Here is a 26764-nt window from a genome sequence, read left to right as displayed (position 1 = left end):
AGAAGATCAAAATGGGGCTTTTTTTTTTTTTTTTTTTTTTTTTTTGAGATGTCTTGCTCTGTCATCCAGGCTGGAGTGCAGTAGCACAATCTTGACTCACTATAACCTCTGCCTCCCAGGTTCAAGTGATTCTCCTGCCTCAGCCTTCTGAGTAGCTGGGATTACAGGTGCCTGCCACCATGCCCAGCTAATTTTTGTATGTTTTAGTAGAGATGGGGTTTCGCCATGTTGACCAGGCTGGTCTTGAACTCCTGACCCCAGGTGATCCACCTACCCTGGCCTCCCAAAGTGCTATGTTTACAGGTGTGAACCACCATGCCCGGCTATTATTTATTTATTTTTAGTAGAGTGGGGTTTCACTATGTTGGCCAGGCTGGTCTCAAACTCTTGAACTTGTGATCCGCCTGCCTCAGCCTCCCAAAGTGCTGGGATTACAAGCGTGAGCCACTGCGCCCAGCCAAGGTGGGGTTTCTTTATTTTATTTTTTATTTTTTTGAGACAGGGTCTCATTCTGTTCCCCACGCTGGAGTGAGTGCAGGGGCACAATCACGGTCCCAGGACTCAAGTGATCCTCCCACCTCAGCCTCCCTAAATAGCTGAGACTGCAGGTATGCACCACCACGCCCAGCTAATTTTTTTTTTCTTTTTTTTTTTTTTGGTAGAGATGAGTTTTTGACAGGTTGCCCGGGCTGGTCTCAAACTCCTGGGCTCAAGCAATCCTCCTGCCTCAGCCTCCCAAAGTGCTAGGATTACAAGTATTAGCCACCATGCCTGGCTGGGGAGTATTTCTTAATGACTTAAGAAAACTTAAAAGAACAAACTCTTCAATACTCAGTCTGTGTGTTTGCTCCAAATTAGTAAACTTTGGCCATGAAATAAAAACTGGCTGGAGGCAGGTGTGAGGAGTTGGCATCCCTTTGGTTGTTGCTAAAGTTGGGTCAGAAGGAAAACAGAAAACAGAGAAGACTGATAGTGAGGTCCATAGTGAAGTGATATTAACAGAAACCAGTGTAGTCCCAAGAGGGAAGGCTGGGGACAGAACTCTCAAAGCTATATACTCGCAAGGAAGCCACTAACTCCTGTCCACACCAGGCACCCCAGGACTGTGCCCTAGACCCTTAATAATGACAAATTTTTTCAAATCAGTAACCAAGACCCAACAACAAAAGGGTAATCACACATATGAAATGAATACCAACTCAGAAAATGCAGGGCTCCTGGGCATCTCTCTCTTGAACCTCAACCTAGGATGCCTCCAGCCTGAATCACTTCTGAGCCCTTTGGGGATGGGGATCAGCCCTGAGTCCGGGCTCGGATACAGCTCACTAGAAGCACGTTCCCCACTCTTTCCTCCTTATCTGTAGGTGGAGGCAGCTGGGAGATTGTGGGTGATCCTCCACTTATTTCCAGTAGGTTCCTTGTGTCACCAGCAGTCTCTCCTCTAAAGCCAAGAGGAGTTGGGGAGAAGAGTCTGTCCTGGCTGCTTGACTCGCGCTGAGAAGACATCATTTCCAGGAAGCCTGGGCACAGATGACTCTGACCACTTTTCTTTCAGATTTCAGCGAGGACAGGCACTGTAGGGTCACTGGTTGGTTCTTGTTGAAATTCTGAATGCTTCCATTGCTTGAAAAGGGAAGTCTTAGAGTAGAGGCCAGAAGACAAGTCTTTCTACCTTCCCCAGGAGGAGGAGGTCACAGGTTAGGCCTCAGGGAGAAGAGCTGCTGGTCTTTTGCACTGGAATCAATAAGTCAGGGAGAGGATGAGAACTGGGATGGACCCAAGGCCTCTGCCGCCTTTTGTACTTGCGCTGTCCCATGTTTATTTATCTACCAGTTAGTTTCCCCCGGCATGGTGTGGAACTGTTGAAGTGCATGCAGGCTCCCCCCGGCCTCATCCCACTTCCTCCTCTCCAGGGAGACAATGAGGGGAAGGGAAAGCATGGCACACTAAACCTGCCAGGGACCTGAGGTCCTGGCTCTGCTGCCCCCTGCTGCTAAGCCATCAATCGTGGGAAATTCGTCCACCTCTCTAACTTTGCCTCTTCCTCCTCCAAACATGGGGAAGAGAACCTCTACAAAGGGGTACAGAATTTGGATGACACATGTGCATTTTCCTGGGGAGATGGCTCTGCAGCTTTCACCAGAGGGCTAAAAGAGTTCCCGGACTCCAAGGGAAAAAGATCCAGTCTAAGGGCCCTGTTCTGTGGCTCCGAGCAGCACGGCAGACCACTTCCTGGGTCTGTCGTTTACTGCAGGCATCCCTCACTGGTAGCTCAGACATCTCCTCAGACGCCCAGGGCTCCAGCCACCCACAACTATTATTCCTTTTTTTTTTTTTTTTTTTTTTGAGACGGAGTCTCGCTCTGTCACCCAGGCTGGAGTGCAGTGGCCGGATCTCAGCTCATTGCAAGCTCCGCCACCTGGTTTAGGCCATTCTCCTGCCTCAGCCTCCCGAGTAGCTGGGACTACAGGCGCCCGCCACCACACCCGGCTAGTTTTTTTTATTTTTTAGTAGAGACGGGTTTTCACCGTGTTAGCCAGGATGGTCTCAATCTCCTGACCTCGTGATCCGCCCGTCTCGGCCTCCCAAAGTGCTGGGATTACAGGCTTGAGCCACCGCGCCCGGCCAACTTTTATTCTTTTTGCTCTAATCAACCTCTGTTTTAGGCTGCTGGGCCAGGAGGTCAAGTTCCCCTGTGGTGACACCACCACCTCTCGCCAACTGGTCCCTGTAGTGCATGCCCCACACAGCATGTGTGCCCACCCACAGGGGCAGGTGGATCCAAAGGGCACTGCTGTGGGCTGGGCAACTAAGACTCTAGCCTTTAAGACTCAGCTCAGCCATGCACCAGACAACCCAGGGTTCCTGTGAGAGTAGAAGCATCATCGGAAATTAACCCATTTGTTTCTGGTTTGCTCTACACACCTGTACCAGGCCCCAGCTGCAAACCTCTTCCTACTCTGAGTTCTTGGCTCAGATCCGTTGGCCAGACTGTGAGCTCCCTGAGGGTGGAGACTGTGCCTGGGTCAGGCTTGGATCACAGGGGTGTCCGCAGGGGCCAAGTGTTTGCTGAGCTGCAGAAGGGCTTTAAAGGAGCACCAGCAGGCATCAGTGGGTCTCCCAGGTCCTTCCTCTGGCAGGAATACTAACAATCAGGGCAGGAAGGGATTGTGAGGGGCAGCAAGGAGCTGGCAGTCAGCATCTACCTGTCAAGGCTCAGGGAACAACTGCTCTCCTCCAGTCCAAGCTCTTCTCATTCCCTCACTGTTTGGGTTGCCCCCTCCCCACTGGGTTAACAAGGGTGGAAAAAAGCCCCATTGCCCTCCCCCAGGGCTGCCATGGGAGGCCAAGGGGCACTTCTGCCAAAAAAATGAGAAACGGGTGAGTGAGGGGTGCTCTCACTCCAAAGGGAGGTGAGTCAGCCCCACCATGAGCAGCATGACCTTTGCTTGCAGGCCACACAGGAAGAGAGAGGGAGTTACTGTGTCCACTACACACCAATCTACCTCCTCTGAGGACCACAAGGAGCCTCCACTGAATGTTCTTTACCTTCTGAAGATCTTTGCTTTGCTCAGGGTTCCCTTTGGCCATCTGGGAAGCCTACAGACCCCCTTCTCAGAATGCTGTCTTAAAATACATCTAAGACGGCCGGGCGTGGTGGCTCACGCCTGTAATCCCAGCACTTTGGGAGGCCGAGGCAGGCGGATCATGAGATCAGGAAATTGAGACCATCCTGGCTAACACGGTGAAACCCTGTCTCTACTAAAAATACAAACAATTAGCCGGCATGGTGGTGGGCACCTGTAGTCCCAGCTATCGGGAGGCTGAGGCAGGAGAATGGCGTGAACCTGGGAGCTTGCAGTGAGCCGAGATAGCGCCATTGCTCTCCAGCCTGGGCGACAGCGAGACTCCATCTCAAAAAACAAAGCAAAACAAACAAACAAAAAAATCTAAGGCACATACGATTTCTATTGAAACAATTATGTTGAATGCCAATAGCCAAAATATTGTAAAAATTGTGATATAAGTTCATCTTCATTAATGCATTGAATAACAAAATCTAGGAGAAATCTAATAATCACCTTACTTTTTTTTTTTTTTTTTTTTTTTTTTTTGAGACAGAGTCTGGCTCCTGCCCTTGAAAGCTGGAGTGCAGTGGCGGGATCTCAGCTCACTGCCAAGCTCCGTCTCGGGTTCACGCCGGTCTCCTGCCTCTCCAGCCTCTCGAGTAGCTGGGACTGCAGCCCGCCGCCTCGCCCGGCTAATTTTTTGTATTTTTTAGTAGAGGAGGCGGGGGTTTCACCGTGTCAGCCAGGATGGTCTCGACCTCCTGACCTCGTGATCCGCCCGTCTCGGCCTCCCAAAGTGCTGGGATTACAGGCTTGAGCCACCGCGCCCGGCCATCACCTTACTTTTTAAGTGCAGATGAGCTTAAATGATATTTCAAGATACCCACAACAACCGTAAAATGACATGAAAAGATCTGATTTCTATGGGTGACAAACTCACAGGTACTGTTGATACTGCTGTGGTTTGACATTTACATTCATAACGGAAGAAAACACTCAATTTCAGCTGGAGGTTCATGAAAATTAAGATGTCATTTATTCCCATTCGAGTTCATCAATTCCTCTGAATGCTCTCTGTGGAGCCACTGTAACTGCATCAGATCAGTCTGGTTCAGCTGTTATGTAACAAAGATGTGAGTTGTTTCCCAGTTGCCTTGGACCCTCGGGTCACATAACCTGAGTATACCCAGAGGAACCAAGCAGCCACAGGGGAACCCAAGTGGGGCTGAATGAAGAATCAGACATGGGGCCGGGCACGGTAGCTCACGCCTGTAATCCCAGCACTTCGGGAGGCTGATGTGGGCGGATCACATGAGGACAGGAGTTCGAGACCAGCTTGTCTCACATGACGAAACCCTGTCTCTACTGAAAATACAAAAAGTAGCCAGGCGTGGTGGTGCATGTCTGTAATCCCAGCTAGCTGAAGCACAAGAATCACTTGAGGCTGGGTGTGGTGGCTCACGCCTGTAATCCCAGCACTTTGGGACGCCGAGGTGGGCAGATCACGAGGTCAGGGGATCAAGACCATCCTGGCTAGCACAGTGAAACCCCGTCTCTACTAAAAATACAAAAAAATTAGCCAGGCATGGTGGCGGGCGCCTGTAGCCCCAGCTACTCGGGAGGCTGAGGCAGGAGAATGGCGTGAACCCAGGAGGAGGAGCTTGCAGGGAGCTAAGATCACTCCACTGCACTCCAGCCTGGGTGACAAAGTGAGGCTCCGTCTCAAAAAGGAAAAAAAAATCGCTTGAGCTTGGTGGGTGGAAGTTGCAGTGAGCTGAGATCATGCCACTGCGTTCCAACCTGGGTGACAGAGTGAGACTCCCTCTCAAAAAGAAAAAAAAAAAAAGAAGCAGGCACTGCATGGAGGGATCCAGGATCTAATCGTCTCGACCTTTGGCATCAACCCATGGCAGGATCCAGTCGGATCATTACCCTATGCTTGTAAAACCTGACCCAGTCCCCAGCTCAGGGAGGTGCAGCTTTGGGACTTGTTACAAGTCATAAAATCCCCTTGCTACATCCTCCATCGTGGAGGTCATTGAACTGATACCCACCAAGCGACCAAATCCACCAGTTGTGTGGATAACACTACAGGGTTATGAATCTTTTTCCTGGGTCCTTCCACATCACCAGGACAGCTTCTAGAGCAGGGATTCTCAAGCCTGGCTAACACAAGTATCACATGGTGAGGGATGCCCAGTCTCGCTCCTCACCACCTGAATGGAAATCCCCGAGGATGTGCCCCCACCCACATTCCATGTTTTCTAAAATTCCCCAGGGGATTTTAGATTCTACCAGGCAGCAAAGTGAAGAGCCAGTGGCAAGCGGAACAGAGTCAAGAGGAGCGAGCCCCACTGGACAACAGGGCCGGGTGCTAGAGCAAACCTCAGCTCTGCTCCCAAGCCAGAGCATCATAGCCCCTCATCAAGACTTCACCTCCTAGGCCCAGCACAGTGGCTCATGCCTGTAATCCCAGAGATTTGGGAGGCTGAGGTGGGAGAATTGCTTGAGCCCAGGAGTTCAAGACCAGCGTGGGCAAGATGGTGAAATCCTGTCTCTATAAAAAAATATTTAAAAATTAGCTGGAACTTAGCCGGGCGAGGTGGCAGGCGCCTGTAGTCCCAGCTACTCGGGAGGCTGAGGCAGGAGAATGGCGGGAACCCGGGAGGCGGAGCTTGCAGTGAGCTGAGATCCGGCCACTGCACTCCAGCCTGGGTGACAGAGCGAGACTCCGTCTCAAAAAAAAAAAAAAAAAAAAAATTAGCTGGGCGTAGTGGCCCATGGCTGTTGTTCCAGAGACTCGGGAGGCTGAGGTGGGAGGATCGCTCAAGCCTGGGAGATCGAGGCTTCAGTGAGCCCTGTTTGCATCGCTGCACTCCACCCTGGGGGGCAGAGCAAGACCCTGTCTCAAAACAAAACAACAACAAAAGACTTCATCTACCGGGCGCCTTGGGCGACTTCACCTACTGGCTTGGCCAGGCCTTGTGCTGGGCACAGAGAGCACCAGAGATGGTGCTGGGAGTGTGTGTGTTGGATCTCTGTGTTGACCATGGCGCCCCTCCTCCACCCACACCCCTCCTGTCCTGGGGCTGGTGATGTTCTTTCTTGGGTTGGGCTCTTCGAGCTGTCACACCTGCACTCTGTCTTCTGAGCCCCATGCCGTGGTCCAGCCACAGTCTCTCGTCAACTCCCTCAACCCCAGGCCAGGCAGCACTCCGGGAACACCACCGATACTGTGTTCAATGAAAGTGACACCGCCTGGAGTTGTGCAAGGAGGCGGCACGCCCACTCCACCCCCAATTCATGCGCATTTCCTGAGGGCAAGCTCTGTGTCCAGTTCACCTCCCACTCGCCTCGCTAAAGAATTCCTTTCTGTTCTCTGCATCTCAGCTCTTTCGTAGGGGCAGCTCAGGGGAATTCCTGTGCCGAGCTCTTCCAGTTCAGCCACTGAGGATTCTACCGCACAACCCATTCACTTGTTTATTCATTTCAGTCCACAGATACTTTCTCAGTACCTACTTTGTGGCAGGCATTGCTCTAGGTGCTTGGGCTATATCTATGAACAAAAGGTACCCATCTTTGCCCTCATGGAACTTACAATCTAGTAGATGGCAGTGAGGGTGACAGAGACCCCGAACAACACATAATGCCTAAGGAAATTCTACAGCATGCCATGGGGGATAGGAGCAAGGTACAGAGGCGACTGGGAGAGGAGTGTATGCTCCTTCAGTAAGGTGGTCGGGGTGCTCATCCAAGAAGGAAGATTTGCAGGAGGTGAAGGAGGGAGCCAGGTAAGAAGCCCACGCACCAGCCACCAGGCAGTGGTGAAAGCGAAGGCAGAGTGAAAAGCCTCAGGCACATCCTGAGGTAAACAAAGAAGTGAGAGAAGGGGCTTTAGGACCTTGAGGTTTAAAGCCAGCAGCAAAGAAAAGACCAAATTCTGTTCTTATTGTCTGGAAAAGACAATGACAACGGCATTGGACTGCTCTAGCCAGAGCCAGGGGTAACCGGCCTCCACCCCAGCTGAACAATGGAGGAAGCGCTGCTGATGGAAGTGAAACCCTTGACCAGAAGCCGGAGAAAGCTCCTCACCACCAACTTCCCCACTCCAGACCAGCAGCTCTGGGCCTAGGGGCCCGATACCCAGCTCCCAGCCCAGGCCGTGGTGGGTGAGATACATCGTCTGTCCCTTTCCTTGTGCTTTGAACTTACCAATCATATTCCTGCCTCAGGGGCTTGGTGCTTTTTCTCGTCACTGAATCACTAACCCAGATACTTCTGCGATTCAGTGTCACCTCACAGGTGACAGTGGTCTTCCCTGCCGTTCTTTCCTATCGAAAATAACCCACCACCTCTACCGGCGTGTTCCTCTCCATGCCCCTACTCTGCTGACGCAACCCAACATCATATTACGTACTGACAGATGTCCATGTATTGATTGTCCGCCTCCATCACTAGGATGTGAGCTCCATGGGGGCAAAGACTGTTCATGCCCATCATTGTGTCCCTGGCATCGAGACCATTGCCTGGCACACATAAGCACTCTGTTCTGTCCCTATTTGGGGTTAGAAGATTCTGGAGAAATTACCTAAGCTCTACCCAGACTCTTTGGAAATATCTTTCTCACAAAATATACTCATCAATCATACTGGATTGAACACTGTCCCTCCCAAAATTCATGTGTACTGGAACCTCAGAATGTGACCTTATTCGGAAATAGGCTATTTGCAGATGTCATCAAGTTAAAATGAGATAATAATGGATGAGGATGGACCCTAATCCAATAGCTGATGACCTGTTAGCAAGAGGGAAATTTGAACACAGAAGGAAGAGGATGTGAGACAGAGGGAGGACACCATGTGACCGCAGGGCCCAAGATGAGTGCAGTGCTTCCGCAAGCCGAGGAGCACCAAAGATTGCCGGCAACACAAGAAGCCAGGAGGAGGGAAGGACGCGCCTCCCCCAGAGCCTGCAGCAGCAGCTTGGCCCTGCCAGCAATTTGATTTCAGACTTCTCGCCTCCAGAACTGTGAGGGATGTCACTGTAAGCCACCCAGTTTGTGGCACTTTGTTGGCTCAGCCCCAGGAAAATAATACAGCAATGTTACCTGGAGCTCCAGGCCCATAAGTGGCCAAAGATGGCTCACTCCATCTGCTGGGTGCCTATCCCTGGAGAGGACCCAGAAGCCTTACACATTACATATGTCTTTGCCCGAAAAGTGCCTTTTTTTTTGAGACGGCGTCTCACTCTGTAGCCCAGGTGGGAGTGCAGTAATGTGATCTCAGCTCACTACAACCTCTGCTTCCCAGGTTCAAGTGATTCCCCTGCCTCAGCCTCCCGAGTAGCTGGGACTACAGGCACGTGGCACCACACCCAGCTAATTTATTTTTTATTTTATTTTTAGTAGATACGGGGTTTCACTGTGTTAGCCAATATGGTCTCAATCTCTCGACCTCATGATCCACCCACCTCAGCCTCCCAAAGTGCTAGGATTACAGGCATGAGCCACTGCGCCTGGCGCCCCCACCCCCAATTTTTTTTAAGAGATGGGGGTCCTGTTATGTTCCCCAGGCTAGACTCCAACTCCTAGACTCAAGTGATCCTCTGGCCTCAGCCTCCCAAGTAGCTGGGATTAGAGGTGTGCACCACTATATCTGGCTAGGAGCTTTCAACCTTTTTTCTTTTTTTTTTTTTTTGGAAACAGAGTCTTGCTCTGTCACCACGCTGGAGTGCAGTGTTGCGATCTCGGCTCACTGCAACCTCCACCTCCCAAGTTCAAGTGATTCTCTGGTCTCAGCCTCCCAAGTAGCTGGGACTACAGGCACGCACCATCAGGCCCAGCTAATTTTTGTATTTTTAGTAGAGACAGGGTTTCACCATGTTGGCCAGGATGGTCTCGATATCTTGACCTTGTGATCCGCCCACTTCGGCCTTCCAAAATGCTGGGATTACAGGCATGAGCCACCACACCCAGGCTTTTTTTTTTTTTTTTAATGAAGGGTCTTGCTCTATTGAGATGCATGATTGTAGTGGCACAGTCATGGCTCACTGCAGACTCAGACTGCTGGGCTCAAATAATCCTCCTGCCTCAACCTTCCCAGCAGCTGAGACTTTAGGCACGCGCCACTGTGCCTGGCTAGAGCTTGCGATCTTGTCGGGAAAACACAATTTACAGCTTGTTCTGGTGAAGATTTCCCTGCCCATTCTCATAACTACATTTTCCAGAAAGAGGAAGTGCTGGGCTTTCCATGAAAGGCCTACACTGACTTGAGAGGTCCGGCAGTGAGGCCACGCCTCCAGGGTGTCACCACAGAGCAGCAGGGTCCAGTCCCTACATAATGCCAGTCACATACTGCATTTCAAATGTTCTAGCCACACTTTTAAAAGGTAAAGAGAAACAGGTGAAATTAATTTTAGTAATATTTTATTTGACCTCAAATATCCAACTTATCTTTTTCTTTTTCTTTTTTTTTTTTTTTTTTTTTTGAGACTAAGTCTCTCTCTGTCACCCAGGCTGGAGTGCAGTGGTGTGATCTCGGTTCATTGCAACCTCTGCCTCCCAGGTTCAAGCTATTCTCCTGCCTCAGCCTTCTGAGTAGTTGGGATTACAGGCGCGTGCCACCATGCCCAGCTAATTTTTGTATTTTTAGTAGAGAAAGGGTTTCACCATGTTGGTCAGGCTGGTGTTGAACTCTTGACCTCGCGATCCGCCCACCTCAGCCTCCCAAAGTGCTGAGATTACAGGCATGAGCCACTGCACCCAGCCCCAACTTATCTTTTAATATATAATTAGTATAAAAATTAGTCATGAGATATTTTATGTTCTTCTTTCCTATTAAGTCTTCAAAATCCAGTGTGCCCTTCATGTCTATAGCACCTCTCAGTGCACACCTGCCGCACTGCACATGCTCAGGGCCTCATGTGATGAGAGGTTGCAGCACTGAAAGGTGCAGTCACAGAGGCTTCTGGACAGACCAGCAGTGCTTAACATACGCCAGTGACCCCCAGAGCTTCCTGAATGAGCTTGGGGAAATCCATTCATTTCCCTGAAATTGTCAGCCAAAATTTGGATGTCTGCATTTTCTCTCCAGGAGAGGATTGATCATTTTATTAGATTTTCAAAGGGGTCTGCCCCCCCACAAAACGTTCAGGACCCCTGCGGCGGGTACAGATTTATGCCCTGAAGACTGCTTCCAGCTCCTTCATTTTTTTCAGTACAGGACCCTGTGGACCGGGGAGGGGCAGGGTGTCTTACTCAAGGGATCACAGTTGCTTCGAGGCACAGCTTGTATTTGAAGCCCCCTGCTCAGGACTCAATCAGGTCCCTTCACTGTCCCCAGCCCTGGAGGGCAGCTAAAATTCTTTTTTTTTTTTTTCTTTTTTGAGACAGGGTCTTGTTGTGTCGCCAGGCTGAGTGCAGTGGCACGATGTCGGCTCACTGCAACCCCCGTCTCCCAGGTTCAAGCAATTCTCCTGCCTCAGCCTTCCAAGCAGCTGGAATTATAGGCGTGTGCCACCATGTCTGGCTAATTTTTGTATTTTTAGTAGAGACGGGGTTTCGCCATGTTGGCCAGGCTGGTCTCAAACTCCTGACCTCAAGTGATCCACCCGCCTCAGCCTCCCAAAGTGCTGGGATTACAGGCATGAACCACCGTGCCTGGCCTTAAGGTTCTTTGTTGACATCAGCAGCTGGAGGGCGGAGGGTGTGGGGGAGCTGAAGTCAGCAAGCAGCAGTTTCCACAGCTTCTTGCACCTACGAGAGTGACACATGCTGCCATCTACTCAGTTCTCAAAGAAGTTTCCACAGAAAGGACACAACTTCCTCTTGTTTGCTCTTCCCCATCTGACTCTACCATTGGCCCGAGACTCCACCCTGCCACTCAGAGAGAGGCTCCCAGGAGAAATCCTTTATCCCAGGCCGAGTGCTAGGGCTCATGACTGTAATCCCAGCATTTTGGAAGGCTGAGGCAGGTGGATCACCTGAGGTCAGGAGTTTGAGAGCAGTCTGACGAACATGGAGAAACCTCGTCTCTACTAAAAATACAAAATTAGCCGGGTGTAGTGCTGGGCACCTGTAATCCCAATTGTTTGAGAGGCTGAGGCATGGGACACGGAGACACTTGAACCTGGGACACGGAGGGTGCAGTGAGCCGAGATCACACCAGTGCACTCCAGCTTGGGCAACAAGAGTGAAGCTCCATCTAGGTCTCTAGGGACCTAGAGTGAAGGCTTTTTACAAGGTGGTCCCAGGATCTGGCTGGTCCTGCGAATCACCTGGGGAGAGGGGAGAGGGTGGAAACTCCAGGTGCCTGGGCCCCAGAGCCACTAACCTGAATCTCTAGGGAAAGGACCCAGGAAGCCTCTGCTGCTGCTGAGTCCTGGTGATTCAGCTTGTGTTCGCCTTTGGGTGTGGGTTTGGTTGTTCTCTAAGGAAGGTGAACTGGCTGAGGGGGAACTAGGCTTTGCAGTCATCTGAATTTTGAAGCCGGACTCCTGCCACTTTCTAGCTCTGTGACCTTGGGTAAATTTTAAATTCTTGAGTCTCCATCCCCTTACATGCAGAATAGAGAGATGAGATTAAACAATTCACAGATGCAAGAGTCCTGCTCTTGTCCTCACAGATGGCGGCCCTCCAGGCCCACCCTCTGCTCCCCTTGCCCCCAGCCTCCTCCTCAGTGGCCGCACTATCTATCGGGGACATGTGGTCTAGTGGTTTGAAGAGTAACCAAATGTTTCAGATACCAGCACATTTTGGGTCAATATTCTTCCTTAAGTTTCTCCCAAGATGCCAAAATAAAGATAACCACAGTAGAGTTATTTTCTTCAATGGATGGAAAAAGAAATATTTCTGCAACCAGTTTTAGAATCTTGACATGATCCCAAGTGAAGGTCATGGTCTAGTTCTACCAGCAAACCTGGAATGCAATGCTGACCTGCAGGTTTTCTACAAAGCCAGCAGCTGGGATCTAGTAATTTCCATTGGACAGAAATGTGAATGTTGACCACTAGCCACACTCACTTAGAGATGATTTTTTTTTTTGAGGCAGAGTCTCGCTGTCACCCAGGATGGAGTGCAGTGGTACAATTGCGGCTCACTGCAACCTCTGCCTCCCAGGCTTAAGCGATCCTCCTATCTTAGCCTCTTGAGAAGCTGGGTCTACAGGCATGCACTGCCACACCTGTCTAATTTTTGTGATTTTTGCAGAGATGTCGTTTCACCATACTTAGCAGCTACTGCCCAGGCTGAGCACGAACTCCTGGGCTCAAGTGATCCTCCCGTCTTAGCTCCAAAAGTGCTGGAATTACACATGTGAACCACCACACCTGGCCAGATGATAATTTAAAAGTTCATAAATCCGTAAGTAGCAAATTGTTTCAAAGAGTCCCATGTTGGGCTGGGCACATTGGCTCACACTTGGAATCCCAGCACTTTGGGAGGCCAAGGTGGGTGGAACACTTGAGGTCAGGAGTTCGAGACCAGCCTGGCCAACATGATGAAATCCCATCTCTACTAAAAATACAAAAATTAGGCGGGCGAGGTGGCTCATGCCTGTAATCCCAGCTACTCAGGAGGCTGAGGCAGGAGAATCACTTGAACTCAGGAGGCGGAGGTTGCAGTGAGCCAAGACCGTGCCATTGCACTCCAGCCTGGGTAACAGGGCGAGACTCCGTCTCACAAAAAAAAAAAAAAAAAAAAAAAAAGGTCTCATATTGGATTCTTCCCAAGGATCCCCTGAGGTGGGGCAACAGGAGGAGCAACGACTTCCCCGACTCCCATGTCAGGTAGCTGATGTGGGGAGCAGGGAGCAGCTGTAGCAGCCTTGGGCTCCAGGACATCCTGACGTCCACACCCTCCCTCCCTCCTCCCCTCCACTCCAAGCAAGTCAGGCTCTTCTGGTGTCTGAACACCACTGGACCGTGCCAGCTGGAGTCCTTGTCATCATGTGCAGCCTCTTCTCCTTCCTATCCCACTCATCCTTCAAGTCCTACCTCCACCATGAAGTTTCCAGGCCTCTCTAGCTTCCTGAGTTTGCAAGCTCCCTCCTGAGTTCTCAAAACCAGGGTTACCTGCCCCTCCTTCTTGACCCCCATTACTGCCAGCTGGAAGCAGGGTTCCCAGGGAGGGCCTGGGACAGGGGCCTTGCACAAAGAAAGTGCTTGATAAAGCCTTACTGATTGCTATGTTACATACGTTGCACCACAGACTGGAAGTAGAAATTCAAATCAACTCAGGGCCCAGACAGTGGTTATATCAGCCTGAGCACTGGACTTGCACATTCTTGTTTTGATCAAGTCAGACGGAACCTGAAATTGCAAAAGAGAGGAAACAAGTGTTGCTACAAAATAGCCTAACCACAGTGAGACACATCTCCTTTGTTATCTGTATGACGCTTTTGGTTTCAAAAACATAGCCCTATTGCAAGATTAGTTCTCTGGGCCAGGAACTAGATCTTCTCTATTACTAACAGATCAGCTGAAGACAGGGAGGGGTGGGCCTCTACCAAGGGCCAGGACTCCCATCACATTCAGAAACACTTTCCCACAAATGGTCTTCCCTTCAGCAAAATGAATCACGAGGTCAAGAAGGAAGTAAGGAGGAAAAAAAGAATGCTGCCCAGGTGTATTTCTCCTGAGATATTCGCTTGTTTTATTTCATGGACAACAGTGTTACATTATGTAACTAATTCAGTTTCTTTTATCTCATTGGGTGCTAGGAAGCTCAGAGCCAATCCTGTGACCCACTAAAGTAAGGACATACTTTCTGTATTAGTCTCTACTGGCTCCATGTTATGTTTATATCTTTATTTTCCCTCTATTTTTCTCATCAACTTGCTGAAATTTGCCCTAAGTCTATTGAGGATAAGGAGGAGGGTAAGAGGAGAAGGGGGAAAATGGTCCTTGCCCTTGAATAATGAAAAATACATAAGTAAGGAGATAAGTAACAATAACAAAAATAATATTATAGAAGTTAACATTTATGGCTGGGCACAGTGGCTCACACCTGTAATCGCAGCACTTTGGGAGGCCGAGGCAGGCCGATCACCTGAGGTCAGACATTTGAGACCAGCCTGGCCAACATGGTAAAACCCTGTCTCTACTAAAAATACAAAAATTAGCTGGGTGTGGTGGCAGGCGCCTGTAATCCCAGCTACTCAGGAGGCTGAGGCAGGAGAATCATTCAAACCAGGGAGGCGAAGATTGCAGTGAGCCGAGATCACGCCACTGCACTCCAGCTTGGGCGACAGAGAGAGACTTGGTCTCAAAAAAAAAAAAAAAAAAAATTTAAAAAGGAAGTTAACATTTATTTAGCACTTTTGCAAGGGACTGCGGCAGGTAACATTCATTTGGCACTTATGCAAGGGACTGTGGTATGTATCATCTCACTAATTTCCCTAACAGCCCCACCAGTCAAAGTACAGTACTATTATTTTCCCCTGAATTAGTATTATAGATGAGGAAAGGGAAGCTGAGAGAGGCTAAGTCATGAGGCCAAGATCACACGGCTAGAAATGGTGTGGCTGGGACCCAGTCCCAGGTGTGGGTAAGGATGAAGCTCAGCTTGTGGGCCCCACATCTACAAAATCACATGGGAGGGGCAGAAGTGAAGGTGCCACGGTGAGATGCAGAGAGGCTGTGGAGGGAAGGTTGGAGAGCCCACTTCCGACTGGCTGGCTCTAAAAAATGCTAATGTCTTTGACTCAAACAGAAAATATTACTAGGTTCACAGAGCCCCGTTGTAATGATAAATAGCTAAGTAGTAAAGAGGCTGCAGGCCCCAGTTCTACGCTCCTCACTTCCCTTCGAATCCAGTCTCAGGGATGACACTTACGCTGCACATTCCCTGCGGGCAGGGACTGTGTCTTGTTCCCTGTTGGGTCCCCAGAACCCAGTGTGGTGCCTGGCACAGAGGAGGCCCTGCGTAGCATGTGCTGCGTTAGTAAAGGAATGCATGGCTCACAGATAGTCACAATCGTTGGCACCATGGCGATGAAGGGAGCTAGACACAAACCCACACATGTGTATTCTGATGGCACACATCACGCAGACACATGCTGCCCTGTGTGTCTCCTCTGGAGGCACCTGCCTGTTCCATTATAACGTGGCTCACACGTTATAAGTTTTATAAGTGGTGTGCAGCTTTTCAAATTCCAATAAAAAGGAAAGATATAGTAACCTAGCTGCTTTTTAGACAGAAATAACAAAATAAAAACAGGTCTCCACCCAGGGCAAGGCAGGAGATTCGAGGGGCTTCAGCAGACAGTTCATGCCTAGATGGCAGGAACATTTTTTTTTTTTTCTTTGAGACAGTCTCTCTGTTGCCCAGGCTGGAGTGCAGTGGCGCGATCTCGGCTCACTGCAGACTCCGCCTTCCGGGTTCAAATGATTCTCCTGCCTCAGTCTCCTGAGTAGCTAGAATTACAGGTGCCTGTCATCACACCAAGCTATTTTTTTTTTTTTTTTTTGTATTTTTAGTAGAGACAGGGTTTCGTCACGATAGCCAGGCTACTCTTGAATTCCTGACCTCAGGTGGTCCACCTGCCTTGGCCTCTGAAAGTGCTGGGATTACAGGCCTGAGCCATGGCAACCGGCTCGATTTGATTTCTCCCAGCAGGAAAAGCAGTGCTGACGTGGAATCAGTAGGAAACGGGGTTCGCCCCAGGGGTGCCCCTCACCAGGCAAGGCCATGAGAGTCACCGGACTTTCCATCCCCAGTGCTTTGCCAGATCAAGCCCTGGATCACCCTTCCAGGCAAATACACACACTGCCAGCAGCTGGAAGGTAGAATGGGGTAATCCGGTCCCACTTCAGGCACTGTAGTAGTCAAGTTTTCCAGAAAAACAGCGGGAGAGGCTTTAAGGAACTAGCTCATGCGATGATCCGGTCAGGCAAGTCTGAAATCTGCAGGGCAGGCCAGGAGGCTGGAAGTTCTAGCAGAAGTTGATATTGTGGCCTTAAATCCTAAGGTGGTCTAGAGACGAATTCATTCCTCCTCAGGGGACCTCAGTCTTTTCTCTTAAGGCCTTCAACTGATTGGGTGAGGCCCACCCACATTGTGGGGGGTAATCTGCTTTACTCAGAGTCTACTTATTTAAATGTTACTCTCATTCAAAAAAATACCCTCGTAGCAACATCTAGAACAATGTTTGACCAACAACTGGGCACCAGAGCCTAGCCACGCTGACACATAAAATTAACCATCACAGGCACTTGCTAGCATTGGGTGTAGCCATGGTGAAAACACCTGCTTCATAAAGGCATCAGAGGGTCCGGCAAGCGGCCCATGTGAGCACTCTGTCCCGTCTGGCATGTGATGAGTCAGCTCAGGTCTGCATGGGGCCCTGGCCGTATGAAGGGGAGCCCGGCCTCTGGATTCCCATACGTGTCAGCAACAGTTGGGCCGCCTCTCTGACCGGGGGCTGCATTCCACAGGCTTGGAGGGCAGCCTGGGTGCAGGGACACATCCTCCTGCCTCGTTCCTCCTGGCAGCACAGAAGTCCTGGGTGTCAGCAGCCTGTTTCCAGATGGCCTAACCATGGGGTCACTATTGAGCTCCACCCGAGGGCAGTGATACAAATGCCTTAGCTGAGGGGACTGGATTGTACCCCGAGGAGAGCCAGCTCCAGTGACCCATCTCTGTGTCGTTTGACAAGCTAAAGGAGGGACCAGGCCCTCAGAGACAGCCATCTGAGAAAGCTTTGCAGATCACCAAGAGGCCCTTGGCAGAGAGTCCATGTTGTATATGACAAGGTTAAACACAAAAGAGCACAGCTTACAGCAAAAGCATGGACAAAGGAGAATTTCCCTAAGCATTCATGTGCAGTTTAAGTTCCCAGATCTCCTCTATCCAATAGTTTCCAACCACTGACACTGACTTAAAACACCTGAAGCAAAACTTAAACTTGAGAAAGGATGACTTTGTTGAAATCAAACTCACCTTAAAAATGTCCATTCCCGCCGGGCGAGGTGGCTCACACTTGGAATCCCAGCACTTTGGGAGGCTGAGGCGGGCGGATTACCTTAGGTCAGGAGTTCAAGACCAACCTCGTCTCTACTAAAAACACAACAATTATCCGGGCATGGTGGCAGACGCCTGTAATCCCAGCTACTCAGGAGGCTGAGGCAAGAGAATTGCTTGAACCGGGGAGGTGGAGGTTGCAGTGAGCCGAGATCACGCCGCTGCACTTCAGCCTGGGCAACAAAGCAAGGCTCCTTCTCAAAAAAAAAAAAAAAAAAGTCTATTCCAGACTTGATGGAAGAATGATGGGGACGTGGGCACTGCTGCTTCCAAGACAGTGGGCTTCATGCATATCCAGAACAGGAGTGCACTGGGCCACGGGGAGGGTGAGCGGAGGATCTCCCACTCTGTGCGTCCTCTGCACACCCATGGCAGGAGTGGACGAAGATGGAAAAGAGATGTTGGAGCTTGTCCTGCAGCTCCTCTTCATTCTTCTGTGAGACAGTAAAGAAGGACTCGAATATTGATGAACGTCTACCACAAGTCCCAACTTCAAGAGTCATGTGAAAACACACCTTCTCTCCCTTCCACAAGGTGAAACAAGACAACTCAAGGTCAAGGTAACCTGTGTAAAAGGGCAACTAAATGTGAGATGATGCCTGATGCACCAGCGGAGGGCAGGGACCTGTCTCTGAACTCCAGCTCTTGAGCCAAATCAAATGGTTGGGCTGGTTAAGTGGTCCCAGTTTAAGAGATGGGTGTCTGTCTTGACCAGGCACAGTGGCTCACATCTGTAATCCCAGCACTTTGGGAGGCTGAGGCAGGAGGATTGCTTGAGTTCAGGAGTTTGAGACCAGCCTGGGCAACATAGCAAGACTTCATCTTTACAAAAATAATAATAATATTGATAATTAATTAGCTGGGCACAGTGGTGCACACCTGTCGTTCCAGCTACTTGGGAGGCTGAGGTGGGAGGATCGCTTGAGTTCAGGAGGTTGAGGCTGCAGTGAGCCATGATCATACCACTGCACTCCAACCTCGGCAACAGAGCAAGATCCCACCTCAAAAAAAAAAAAAAAAAAAAAAAGAAAGATGATGTCTCAAGCAAATGTTTCAGGAAGGATTCCCTGGTGGTTAAAAGCAAATGTTTCCAGAGGAAACTGGCATCCCTGTGAGTCTCAGAACAGCTTTGCCTCAGACCCCGCCCTTCCTGTCCATGGCCCCAGGACTAGTTGTCTTTCTCTTTCCTTGATTTCATTTCCACTTCAACAGTTACTGAGGGCCTAGCTCACGCCTATAACCGCAGATACACATGGAGGCAAAGGCAGGGGGATTGCTTAAGGCCAGGAGTTTAAGACAAGCCTGGGAAACATAGTGAGTCCCTGTCTCTAAAAACAAAAAATAAAAATAAAAATTAGGCCGGGCACGGTGGCTCACACCTGTAATCCCAGCACTTTGGGAGGCCGAGGAGGGTGGATCACCTGAGGTCAGGAGTTCGAGACCAACTTGGCCAACATGGTGAAACCCCATCTCTACTAAAAATACAAAAATTAGCCAGGTGTGGTGGCGGGCACCTGTAAGCACAGCTACTCAGGAGGCTGAGGCAGGAGAATCACTTGAACCTGGGAGAGGGAGGTTGCAGTTAGCCGAGATTGCACCACTGCACTCTAGCCTGGGTGACAGAATGAGACTCCATCTCAAAAATAAATAAATACATATATATATGCCAGGCTGGTGGCCCATGCCTGTAGTCCCAGCTACTAGGGAGGCTGAGGTGGGAGGATAGTTTGATCAAGCCTAGGAATTGGAGGCTGCAGTGAGCTGTGACTGCACCACTGCACTCCAGCCTGGGCAACAGAGCAAGACCTCTATCTCTTAAAAAATATAGGTAAATAAGTAAGAACCTACTTTGTGCCAGGCACTGTTCTTAGACCTGGGGCTCCAAGACCCTTCCTGCCCTCACAGCACTAACATTCTTGGCCCTCACATCTTTCATTTCCACCTCAAAACCTGCCACTCACAAATCTTGATCTGCAGTTGAGACCCGATCCTAGAGCTCCAGCCCAGCTGCTCCACCCAGGTGGCCCATCATCAGCTCTAACTCACCACGACCCAACCAACCTTTTCTTACTCCCTTACCAGCTCCGGCCCTTTATGTCCCTATTACTGTCAATGACATCACCATTCACCCCGCCACCCCAGCCCCAGACCTCAGTAACAACAGGATCAAATCCCATCTGAACGTGAACCCAGCACGAATATTGTCTAATTTAACCCTCAACAAAAATCTATGAGATGGGCTTCATTACAGAGGAGAAAAGAGAAGCTTAGAAAGGTTAAATAATTTGCCAAAGGTCACACAGCTAGAAAGCCACATAGCCTGAACTCAGATCCCGGTCTCTTTCCAGTGAACAGCTGGGTTTTTTTCAGTGAGTCTGGGGACCCTTGGGATCCCCAAGACCTTCTCAGGTTGTTTATAAGGCCAAAACTATTTTCACAATAATACTAAGATGTTATTTTAGTCTTTTTCTCTCAAAAGGGTACAGTAGAGTTTCAGAAGCTTTGTGATCTGTGATGTCAAAATAGCTTGAATGAGGAGACATAAGAAAATCCAGCAAGCTGTCTTATCTCTTAAGTCGAACATCAAAAAGACTTGAAAAAATATAAAACAGGCAGGGCACGGTGACTCAAGCTTGTAATCCCAGCACTTTGGGAGGCTGAGGTGGGCAGATCACGAGGTCAGGAGTTCAAGACCAGCCTGGCCAACACAGTGAAACCCCTTCTCTACTAAAAATACAAAAATTAGCTGGGCGTGGTGGCAGGCACCTGTAATTTCAGCTACTTGGGAGGCTGAGGCAGGAGAATCGCTTGAACCTGGGAGGCAGAGGTAGCAGTAAGCCAAGATTGCGCCACTGCACTCCAGCCTGGGCTACAGAGCTAGACACCGTCAAAAAAAAAAAAAAAAAAAAGAAAGACAAGAAGAGAGAGAGAGAGAAAGAAAGAAAGAAAAGAAAGAAAGGAAGGAAGGAAGGAAGGAAGGAAGGAAGGAAGGAAGGAAGGAAGGAAGGAAGGAAGGAAGGAAGGAAGGGGAAAGAAAGAAAAGAATATAAAATATAAAACAATGCTATTCTTCTCAGTAATTTTTTAAAATTTTAGAATGTATATGGGCTGGGCACAGTGGCTCATGCCTGCGCATGGGAGGCTGAGGCAGGCGAATCACTTGAGGTCAGGAGTTCAAGACCAGCCTGGCCAACATTGTGAAACCCCGTCTCTACTAAAAATAGAAAAATTAGCCAGGCATCGTGGCATGTGCCTATAATCCCAGTTACTTGGGAGACTGAGGCATAAGAATCGCTTGAACCCAGGAAGTGGAGGTTGCAGTAAGCCAAGATCATACCACTGCACTACAGCCTGTGTGATAGAGTGAGACTCTGTCTCAAAAAAAAAAAAAAGAAAGAAAAGAAAGAAAGATTATATAACTATTTGTCATAAAATATATTAATTATGTTAACATGTAATCGGTTTATCATTGCTATTTAAAATTATTCTCAGCCAGGCACCATGGCTCACACCTATAATCCCAGCACTTTGAGAGGTAAAGGCAGGCAGATCACTTGAGTCCAGGGGTTCAAGTCCAGCCTGGGCAACATGGCAAGACCCCATCTCTCAAAAAAAATACAAAAAATTAGCTGGGCATGGTGATACATGCCTGTAGTCCCAGCTACTCAGGAGGCTAAGTCGGGAAGATTGCTTGAGCCCCAGAAGTTGGAGGCTGCAGTGAGCTGTGATAGCACAGCTGCACTCCAGTCTGTGTGACAGAGCCAGACCCTGTCTCAAAATAAATAAATAACAATCAAAATAAAATAAGATTGGGTGCGGCACACCAACATGGCACATGTGCACATATGTAACAAACCTGCACGTTGTGCACATGCGCCCTAGAACTTAAAGTATAATTAAAAAAAAAGAAAAAGAAATACAATAATTATGTTTTAATTTCTAAAATGGCAAACATCAGTAGATACATCCCATATAAAGAAAATTCAATTATTTATTTATTTATTTATTTATTTATTTGCTTATTTTGTAGAGATGAGATCTCTCTAAGTTTTCCATGCTGGTCTGGAACTCCTGGATGCAAGCGATCTTCCTGCCTCAGCCTCCCAAAGTGTTGGGATTACAGGCATGAGTCAACATGCCCGGCCCAAAATGTGACAATTTTTAAAAGTGTAGTGGGGTCCTAAGACCAGAAAGTTTGAGGACTGCTGATTTTAAAGCTTCTCTTACCATCTTGCTTTTCCATTTTCTCGACATCTCATATCTACATTTGTTTAAGAACATTCTGCTGTTTTCTGGCCTTTAGACTGTCCTTGCTTCACCCTTGTCCAGGAATTGCTGTTTGTGGATTTATCTTGCTGCTTACTACCCACCATCCCTTGTACTTTTTGTTTTTATAAGTCTGGACTCTTATTTATTTATTTTTTTGAGACGGAGTCTCGCTCTGTCGCCCGGGCTGGAGTGCAGTGGCCGGATCTCAGCTCACTGCAAGCTCCGCCTCCCGGGTTCACGCCATTCTCCTGCCTCAGCCTCCCGAGTAGCTGGGAGTACAGGCGCCCGCCACCTCGCCCGGCTAGTTTTTTGTATTTTTTAATAGATACGGGGTTTCACGGTGTTAGCCAGGATGGTCTCGATCTCCTGACCTCGTGATCCACCCGTCTCGGCCTTCCAAAGTGCTGGGATTACAGGCTTGAGCCACCGTGCCCGGCCCAAGTCTGGACTCTTTTAATTGCCAGTTCAAACTCAAATTGAATTGATCTAAGCATAAGAAGGACTTTATTGGATAGATGAGGGCTTCAGGAACAGCTGGGTCCAGGTGTCCCAGTCATCATCAGGAACTTGACTGCGTGCATCTCTGGGCTCTGCTTTCCTCATGTTGTCTTTGCTCTCAAGCAGGTTCTCTCCTCACCTGGGGACATCATGACCCCAACAGCTCCCATCCTAGGCTCAGACCAGCCTAGCATCCCAGGAGAAAGAGAAAGATCCTCTTTTTTAGCAGGTTCATCAAAAGTCCACAGGTTGATGCTACAGCCTAGATTGATTCTCTGTTTTTGTGTGTGGTAAAATATACAAAACATAAAGTTTAGCATTTAAATCAATTTTTTATTTTTTTGAGACAGGGTCTCACTCTGTCACCCAGGCTGGAGTGCAGTGATGTGATCATGGCTCACAGCAATCTCTGCCTCCTGGGTTCAAGTGAATCTCCTGCCTCAGCCTCCTAAGTAGCTGGGACTATAGGCGCCTACCGCCACGCCCAGCTAATTTTTATATTTTTAGTAGAGTCAGGGTTTCAGCATGTTGACCAGGTTGGTCTTGAACTTCTTGGCTCAAGTGATCCACCCCCGTCGGCCTCCCAAAGTGCTGGGATTACAGGTATGAGCCATCATGCCCAGCCTTAATCATTTGTAAGTGTACAGTTCTGTGGCATTAAGTACATTCATGCTGTTGTGCAATTATCACCACCATTGTTGTTTTGGGGATAGCAATCTGCCAGTTTTCCTCTAAGGAATCACCAGTCCCTAGTTCTCATTCCCTGTGGTTTAGGGGGGCTTCTGAAGTTTCAGCTTCAAGGATGCATATGAAATTCATGCCTGACCCATGAGAATTTCTCCTAAGCCACAGGGTTTGGTCCAGGGACAGCCCTGGACAGAAGCTAGGTTAGTGAGAGTCAATACTCATCATCCTGGGTTATGCTAAAACTATCAGGAGATGGGACCCTTCCTTAACATTGCTAAGCTGGGAGGATGTACACCTGGGGCTCCAGGGCCACTCATAGAAGGAGACTGCCCGAAAACCAACAGCAAGGAAAGCAGATCCAAGAGGTAAAGTAAGAAAGATGCTGAGTGCTTGGTTATTTAAGTCAATACATGGCTCTTTTCTTTTCTTTTATCCTTTCTTTCTTTTTTGCTTGCAAAGAGACCCAACTAATACAATGTGGTAGGGAGAATAATAGCACCACCACCTCCTCAAAGATGTCCATGTCCTAATTGTCCTAATTCCCGGAAATGGTGACTGTTGCCTTACATAGCAAAGGGAAATTGGGGATACAGGTGGATTAAAAGCTGCTAATCATATGCCCTTAAAAAAGAGAGATTCTCCTGGATCATCCGGTGGGCCCAACATCATCACAGAGGTCCTTCCTCACAGAAATGGAAGAGGAAGACAAAAGATAAGGTCCGAGTGATGTGATGTGATGTGAGAGGGGCTAGACTTGCCTTTGCCAGCTTGAAGACGATAGAAGGGGCCACAAGCCAAGGAATGTGGGCAGCCTCTAGAGGCTGGAGAAGGTAAGAAAACTCTCTCTAGAACCTCCAGAGAGGACAGCAGGCCTGTCAACACCTAAGTTTCATGCTGCTGAGACCCGTGTCAGACTTACAGACCTACAGAACTGTAAAATAATAAATTCATGTAGTTTTAACCACCAAGTTTGTGGTAATTTGTTACAGCAAATGGAAAACTAAAACATCCAGTATTTCACCAGTTGGTTCATAACACACCTCTGTTAAAGCATAGCCAGTGACTCCACATGCCTGCCTGCAGGACAAGCCCACACTCCTCACCTGGAATTCAGGTCCTTCATGGGCTGCTCTGTCTGGCCCCAATCTAGTCTCCAGCCTCATAGTGCAATCTCCTAGGCTCAAGCAATCCTCCCACTTCAACCTCCTGAGTAGCTGGGTCCACAGGCATGTGTCAACATATCTGGCTAATTTATTAATTTTTTTTTTTTTTTTTTTTGCCGAGATGAGGGTCTCCCTATGTTGCCCAGGCTGGTCTTGAACTTCTATGCTCAAATGATCCTCCTGCCTCAGTCTCTCAAAATGCTGGGATGACAGGTGTCAGCCACCGCACCAAGCCAGGCCTCACGTCTTGATCAGTACTTCTTTCAGTGTCTTCAGCCAGGTTTGATCTCCTCTTTTTTCTCTCTGAGCCTTTGGTGCTAAAACTAACCCAAGTCTTCTTTCCATCTCTTCCCCCACAAAACATGCCATGCTTCCTCTGCGTATTGTAACCGCACCTGTCTCTTCCTTCAGCCCAGCTCTGCCAGGTGAACTTCATTCCTCAGTGTTGACACACAAGACTCATTTTGGGTGAGCCTGCTGGCTCGCAGATCCAAGAGGGCTCGCCTCCTTTCCAAACTATGCACCTCACCTCCCAGCTCATTTTTTTTTTTTTTTTTTTTTTTTGAGACAGAGTCTCGTTCTGTCACCCAGGCTGGTGTGATCTCACCTTACTGCAAACTCCACCTCCCAGGTTCAAGCGATTCTTGTGCCTCAGCCTCCCAAGTAACGGGGACTACAGGTACCTGCCACCATGCCCCGCTAATTTTTGTATTTTTATAGATACAAATGTTGGCCAGGCTGGTCTGGAACTCCTGACCTCAAGTGATATGCCCACCTCGGCCTCCCGAAGTTCTGGGATTACAGGCATGAGCCACCTCGCCCAGCCCCAGCTCATCTTCTTAAAGAGGTACCTCACCTCCACCTGCACGTCTCAAGGTGGTAGCTGAGCAGCAGTCAGAGAACAATCAGCCTGGACTGGAGTAGGAAGGGGAGCTCCTGGAGGGAGGTCTTTGGGAGAGAAAATAACTCTGTAGAGTTGGTTATGATGATGGTGAGTTTGACAGTCTGAAGATATTAAGGGCAAATACTGAAGGGAAAAAGAGCAAAGTTAGGAACTCCAGGAAGAATACAAATCTGTGCAGGAACGGAATATATATAATCAAAGTATATTTCAGGCTGGGCACAGTGACTCATGCCTGTAATCCCAGCACTTTGGGAGGCCAAGGTGGGAGGATTGCCTGAGCCCAGGAGTTGGAGTCCAGCCTGTGCAACATAGGGAGACCTTTATCTCTACAAAATAAAAATAAATTAGCTGAGTGTGGTGGTGCAGGCCTATAGTCTCAGCTATTTTGGAGACTGAGACTGAGGTGGGAAGATCACTTGAGCCTGGGAGGTTGAGGCTACAGTGAGCCATGACCACCTCACTTGCACTCCAGCCTGGGCAACAGAGAGAGACTCTGTCTCAAAACAACAACAATAACAACAATAATGATGACATATATTTTACTTGATTCTGCAGTGGGCAACATATATATATATATATATATATATATATATGCAGTCATAATGTAGATAATATTTGTTGATTGATTACTAACCTTCAGGATCTCCCTAAAGACAGAGATATTGTAATAATTTTTTTTTTTCTTGAGAAGGAGTCTCACTCAGTCGCCCAGGCTGGAGTGCAGCGGCATGATCTCGGCTCACTGCAACATCCACCTCCCAGGTTCACACGATTCTCCTGCCTCAGCGTCCCGAGTAGCTGGGATTACAGGTGCCCACCACAATGCCCGGCTAAGAGATACACTAACAGTTATGACTATGTAATAGAATGTATGCTTACCCCTGACAATGTATACATGAGAATAGAGAGGATTGGTGAGGTTGATGAAGAAAGGGAAGTTTGAAGGGTAGGGGCACTAGTATCCTTATCTTAGTGGGTAGTCAAGAAATAGAACAACACATACCTATATCTACAAATTTACTATATGTATTATACATATGCAAGTAGATATATGCATATATATTACATATATGGTTTAACAAAAAGGTGTTAAACTATATCGGGAGATATATTGAAAGAAGTGAGGAGGGGAAGTGGGGTGTTGTAAGTGAATTAAATCATTTGCTATCATTGAAGAAATCAACAGATGTTTTAAATTGCTAAATCAAGAAATAGTGATGTGAATGTTATTACAACATGTCGAGGTAACCACCAAAAGACCGTTAAACAGATTTTCTCATAGGAGGGGTGGAGGGGAATGAGTTGGGAACAATAGTACTAGGGAATGAGTAGGGAATGATAGTACTAGGGACTGGGACTGGCACTTTCATTTTAAACTCCTTGCAACTATTATTTTAAAATTGGAGTGTTTTCTTTTTCTTTTCCTTTTTTTTTTTTTTGAGACAGAGTCTTGATCTTATCCCCCAGGCTGGAGCGTGATGGCGCAATCTCTGCTCACTGCAATCTCCCGGTCCTGGGTTCAAGTGTTTCTCCTGCCTCAGCCTCCTAAGTAGCTGGGATTATAGGCGCATGCCACCATGCCTGGCTAATTTTTGTATTTTTAGTAGAGATGAGGTTTCACCGTGTTGGCCAGGCTGGTCTCGAACTCCTGACCTCA

At 48.6% G+C, this 26764-nt stretch overlaps 1 long non-coding RNA gene across 2 annotated transcripts; it reads right to left on the bottom strand.

Moving 5' to 3' along the window:
* Positions 1–649: 649 nt before the first annotated feature.
* LOC103887564 lies at positions 650–15927 on the bottom strand. Of its 2 annotated transcripts, XR_001906421.3 has the most exons (3): positions 15400–15927; positions 13762–13874; positions 650–1734 (listed from the first exon to the last, which is right to left on the bottom strand). It is a non-coding gene; the product is annotated as an uncharacterized LOC103887564 (long non-coding RNA). The 2 variants fall into 2 exon arrangements; XR_002524337.2 differs by lacking the exon at positions 650–1734 and having other exon boundaries at positions 13515–13874.
* Positions 15928–26764: the final 10837 nt, after the last annotated feature.

Source organism: Papio anubis, chromosome 11 (genome assembly GCF_008728515.1).
Source record: "Papio anubis isolate 15944 chromosome 11, Panubis1.0, whole genome shotgun sequence".
Classification (NCBI taxonomy): Eukaryota; Metazoa; Chordata; class Mammalia; order Primates; family Cercopithecidae; genus Papio; species Papio anubis.
Note: the sequence above shows the minus strand (reverse complement) of the source record. Positions and strands in the feature narration are given on the sequence as shown.